The sequence below is a fragment of the Heloderma suspectum genome, chromosome 7 (genome assembly GCF_057233095.1).
Source record: "Heloderma suspectum isolate Gila_16-S chromosome 7, 16-S_ref, whole genome shotgun sequence".
Classification (NCBI taxonomy): Eukaryota; Metazoa; Chordata; class Lepidosauria; order Squamata; family Helodermatidae; genus Heloderma; species Heloderma suspectum.
In genome coordinates, this window is record NC_139464.1 from 4,832,913 (window position 1) to 4,838,912 (window position 6,000).

Below are 6,000 nucleotides of genomic sequence, written 5' to 3' on the forward strand. Positions count from 1 at the left end.
GGGCCCTCTCACAAAATGGCTGCCATGTGGAGGGGCTTGCCCATTTATTGCAATAGCTGCCATGGTAGGCATGGCTAGTCACAAAACAGTCATTTCTCAGAAGGCAAACTGGTGAGACTAAAAGAGAAGTAACTTCTCCACGAACCTAAGGTGGGGGACTGAGCTCCAAAACAAAGACACTCTTTTGAACCCCAAGCCTTTCACTTTGCAGCACACCAGCCTCCTGTTTAAAAAAAATGTAACTTAAGAAAAAATGTAAAAGTCGGGAGAGGGAGGGAGGCTGGCGGAAGCCAGGAAAGACTTCTGCATGCACATTGGGGCTCATGAGTACCATGCTGGAAACCCCAGGGCTAACGTTTATGGTTCCAGCCCTTTGCAGACCTGCAGAAGAGGTCGTGAGTACTGCTGGGCGCACCAGAAACATGCCTTTGAATCAAGCAGCATGTTTTTCGCAGGGCCCGTGGCCTGTGTCCCTTCCACCACTACACCAGCCCCTCATTCAGGCAGGACACAGACCCTTGCTCCTCCCCTCTCCTCTTTCCCATCATGATGACACAGCATGCATTGCCACGGGGAAAACATCACCCAGACCCCTAGTCAGGAACGAGCAGGGCCTTTGAGTGGCCAGGGCAGTGCACCAAGCTCCAGAGCTGGCTGCTGTCAAGTCCCATGGACACAGCCACCAGGCCTTCCCTATACCCTGCTGAGGCAGGTGGAACCCCTTGGGCTAGACTTGGCCCAGGGGCTGCCCCATATTTTCCCCTAATATGGAATCATAGATTCAGAGGGGAGCCAGCTGGCTGGCCGTTCCAACCCATGCTGCAGAGCAGGGAACCTGCAACCCTTGAACTCTGTGATGACTGCTTTGCCTTGAAGAACTCCAAGGAAAGTCAAGTTTTCCCTCGCCATTTTACTCAGATCTGCATCTCTGCAACTGAAAGAGCAGCCCTGTTCTCCAAGGACGGGATCAATCCATCTCTCCCACACCTCTGATGCTCTCCGGAATTGTTGTCCCGCCACACGAAGCAGCTTTATCCTTTGATCCATCTTGCCCAGTACAGTGGAGACTGGTGGCACCAATGTCAGAGGGGTGATGAATCCACTCTGGGTCTCAGTCAGAACTCTAAAGGAGCTATCCAAGGTGCTCTGCACCTTGGATAGCCCCTGACTGAAACCTGGAGGGGAGTCACTGCCCCTCTGACATTGGGGCCACCAGCCTCACTGGCTCAGTGTTGTCTCTGATGGCAACAGCATCCCTCCAACATTCGAGTGGAGGAGAACCCTTCAGCCCTTCTGGGGATTGAGACGGGGATGTTCTGCAGGCAGGGCAAGAGCTCTACCCGTAACAATGGACCCTTCCATTTGTTATCCTTAATATTTCCACACCAGGTTCAACATACCCAGTTCCTTCAGCTCTGCCTTTTAATTTCTTTATTAGCATATTTTTCCAGGTCGTCTGCCGCCATCTTGACACTGAACACCCTCTTCTATCATAACAATGCATCGTAAAGCAAATAGGGCAGTTTTGTTAGTGCAGTGTAGTGACCAAAAGCGTGAACTGTTACCCAGACAATCCGTTGGTTCAAATGTTGCTACAGCCATCAAGTCGGCCCACGGTGAACCATTTCTTTCAGTCTCGGTTTCCTTCCCTGCTCAACCCACCAAAATTTGTCAAATGAATAAATACAACTAATCATTTTGCAACATGTTTGGTGATCTTTATTGGAATTGCCCTCACAACAGCCCTGTGAGGTAGGCTGCTGCTGATCCTCTCTTACATAGGGGCCAAAAGAGAATTTTAGCCCAGCATTGCATAAACCCAAGCCAGAGGTAAGACTAGAATGTGGGCCTTCCAGACCCGAAGCAAGTTCTCTAAAGGCTGGACAGCACTTATTCTTAGAAATGACATTGTGAAAATGTTGGCACTGTACCTTACCAAGGATTCCTTTTGGAAGATATTGCTCATGCTACTCAGATACCATTATGAAAAGTGGAGGACTCAGGGAAAGGTCTGGATGGGCAGTGCTCTTCATTGGCCTTGCAGGATTGTGCCCCTCTGATCCTTTTCCTCATACCAGTTGCAGCCCTACATTACTTGAACCAAAGTCACAGCAAATCTTTTGACATGTAAATGTTGAAAATTGCTTATTTCCTCAAGGGAGGAGGTCTGCCTAAGTCAGCCTTTTTCAACCTGGTGTCCTCCAGCTCTGTTCGACTTCAAGGATGGCCCTGGGTGTGATGGGTCTTCCAGTCCAACACATCTGGAGGGTACCAGGTTGGAAAAGGCTGACTTTGGATGTTGGATTCAAGTGGGGGAGACTCTGATTCAAATCATTACTCAGGCATGAATTTCACTGGGTGGCCTTCAGCCAATCAATCTCTTTCAGCTTAGCCTACCACACAAAGTCGTTGCAATGATAAAACAGTTGGGGGACCGTGACCACATGCACTGCCTTGAGATCCTTGCTTGGTTGCTTGGTTTTCTAAAACTGGGAAACATTCCTGGAAGATAAGGCTATCAATGGCAACTAGTCCTGATGGCTGTATGCTACCTCCAGAGGCAGTGTGCTTAGGTACACCAGAGGAACACGAGCAGGAGGGTGCAGCTGCACTCACGTCCTACTTGTGGGCTTCCCGTGGGCAGCTGGCTGGCCACTGTGTGAACAGAATGCTGGGCTAGATGGACCCTGGTCTGATCCAGCAGGGCTCTTACGTTCTTATGATAAGTCCTCAAAACCCTTTCCCTGCTAATCTCCTGACCCTAGGATTTGGTTTCAAAAAGACTGCCCCTCTCTAGGTGGGGCCAGGGGATGGGACCATGGCAGAATCAGGTGTGGCATGGGGACGGATCCTGGGAAAATATGTAGCATCTGCTGTGTTTTATGCAAGCATGGGGTGACAGAGCCAAGGCTAGAAAAGTAGGAGCGGAGCCTAGAAGAAGGGCCGGTGTCAAGGGTAGGCATGGTTGGGCAATTGCTGAGTGCCCACTCCCCAGCAGGGGCCCACAGACAAGAGCCCCTGGACTTGTTCTTCCTCATCACCATTGCAGCCTGCTTGTTCACCTGCCTCTCACTCTGGTCCAGACAAGAGAAGTGGTGGTGAGAAGTAGGAGATGCCCCAGCCTCCTTGCTCCCTGCCTGACAAGCAAGCATGTGGTAGCAGTGGTGAGAAAGAGGAGAAGGCGCAACAGCAGCTGCTGACAATGGTAGTGAGAAGGTAGACTCACTGAGGGAGGGGCCCATGGAGAGTGTCTTGCCCTTCAAATCCTGGACCCAGCGTTGTCTGGAATTATCTATCCCTAATGCTAGCTGTGGCTTGGAAATTACAACTTGTGCACAGTGCTGTTGACCACAGGAAGGTGAGAAGTTTTTGCCAGTTTGTGGCAACCCCATGCTGGATGCCCGTAAGGTGCTGGTGCCGGTGCTGATCATGTTGGCCCCAGGCCATGAACGGCCTTAGCATTCTTGCAGCCATCACATAAGAGATTGACTTGCTCCCTGCATGAACCCGTACAATGGTTATGATCTTCCGATCAGGCTTGGCTCCGTATACCCACGCTGCACAGGGGCAAATCCTCCATTGAATAGAGCAGGGCCTTTACTGCAGTTGCCCCGAGACTGTGCAATGATCTCAGGAAGGCGGCCAAGACCAGCCAGTGGAGGCTGGTGGCTCCGATGTCGGCACTTTGCATCTTGGAGAGCTCCTTCAGAGTTCTGACTGAAACCCAGAGCGGAGTCACTGCCCCACTGACATCAAAGCTGCCAGCCTCCACTGGGACCAGCTCAATCCCATCATGGCATTTTGGAAAGGCTGCAAAGCTTTTTAAAAAATGTGCTGGGTGGTGATCAGCAGTTGATGACAAAAAGGCTTCTTCACAGTTACAATATTGGTCTGCTGGGTAGTTGCTGTTGAGGCTTATTTCTACATGTAGATACATGGAGGGCAGCTCTTCCACATCAGTCTTTCCCAACTGGTGCCCTCCAGATATGCTGGACAACAACTCCCAGCATGCCATGGCTGGCTGGGGGATGCTGGGAGTTGTAGTCCAACACATCTGGAGGACATCAGGTTGGGGAAGGCTGATCTACATTTTGCCAGCTTTCTCACTTCGTAGAGTAGCCAAGTGTCCTCTTTTACAGAGGACCAGCCTCTATTTGAAGGCATCCTCGATTTGGAAGGCTGTCCTGTCCAATTCAGGTTAAAGGTAAAGAGCCATAAGAACTGTTGCCTATCACCAGGCAGGGACATAGCTCACCTGGTCACAGTGTTCCACTCTATGGTGAGATGCACCATATTCCTATTTAAATTATAGGAATTATTTCTAAATTGACCTTTATGCATATAAATTGGCATACGCACATTGCTGTCCTCTTTTTTTACGATGCATTTCCTCCTTTGGGGTGATGCATAAGCTGCCATCCTACTTCCTACAGGTACCTCCTCAAAACCCAGCTTTTCCTCATTGCCTTTGGCTTAAGCCTCCTTCCCAACAGTTAACAAGCTTTAAGTATTTATAATGGCATTTCCCCCACATTCTTCCCCTACTGTCTGTTTTAGATTGTAGGGTGCTTGAGAACAGGATGAATCTGTCGCCAACGTAACTCTGTAAGGTGCCATGATGGTGCAGCATAAATATTTATTATTCATAAGTATTATTTGTTGCTGTACTCTAGGGTTTTAAAAATGGTTTTGGTGTATTTGTAAATATTTTGAGCTCAGGAAAAGCAGTCTATAAATATTTTTAAATAAATACCTGCCAGAATATGGTTTTTCTAGTGGTACTGGTAAAGTAACGGTTGCTTGGCACCCCTACCCTCTTCCCATAAGCCTTGTCACCCAAGCGCCCTCCCCGCTCAGAGCACCCCCACCCCCATGTCAGCTGTGAATCTGAAATTATTTTTAAGTGCTGACAGCCTTCAGCCCTAATCCATTCCTCATCCAATAACCAAACGGCTTATTCTGAAAACATCACTGTCAGCCGGCCATGGCCTAGATTTTGCTTTCGGTTGCTGGTCCAGACAGTGGTAAACAGGAATTTGCATGTGTGCCTTACCTGCTGTGGCAAAGGACATACTGAGGGAGGGAGGTGAATGAAAGAACAAATGAGAGAGAGAGAGAGAGAGAGAGAGAGAGAGAGAGAGAGAGTCTCAAGATAGGGCTTTATATACCACAAGGGTGCTTCTTATAAAAAGGCAGAAATGGTGGAAAGAGGAGTAAGCACAAGCAAGAAGGAATGGGTGGGATTCTTTGGGAAGAGGACAGGAAAGGGGTGCAAAAGCCTTGCTATGCAGGAGTCTCCTTTGTTCTTAATCTGCTTGGTTGGTATCTTTTTCATGAATCTGTAATTACCTTTTATAGCATTTGGATGGTGCATTATGTTACAATCTGTGGCTGGGCAGGAGGGGAAAAGGTGGGGTATTAATGGGGGGGTCAGATTGCTTTCCAGTGAACTGGATGTGGGACTTCCCTGCCATCCAGCAGGGCTCCTTATCTCTCTCCATGGTTAGCAAAACCAGAATATCTTCTGCAAAAATAAGAAGCAGGTCAAAGAATTTACTGTTTCCTGTCTTATGGCAGGTAGGGAGGAGATCTCCAGGTGAAGATGGTTTAATTTTTCTGCCACCTTCCTCCACTTGAAGAAGTCCCCATCACTGAATTGTATGAGTTTAAATCAATGAGATCTGTGTAAAAAACCATCTGTGCTTTGTTTTAAAAGTTGTCTCTTGGTAAAGGCATTTTCTTCTCTGTGGCAGGTGGGTTTTTCTGCCAACCAGTTTTTGTACATACTTGCAAGTGAAATCATTTCCCATTTTTAAAGGAAACTGGGAAACCTCCTTAAGCAATGGGCAGGGTGGTCCTATGGAGACAGGAGAATCTAAGGCAGAGGAATTGCCAAATCCCAAAGCCCTTCTTAGCTTGCACCAGTAGCCCTCCTTTTTACTGTTATCGAAAGCACCACCTGCAATGGCAGCAGGCTTACAAAGGCAGACCTCCTCTGCC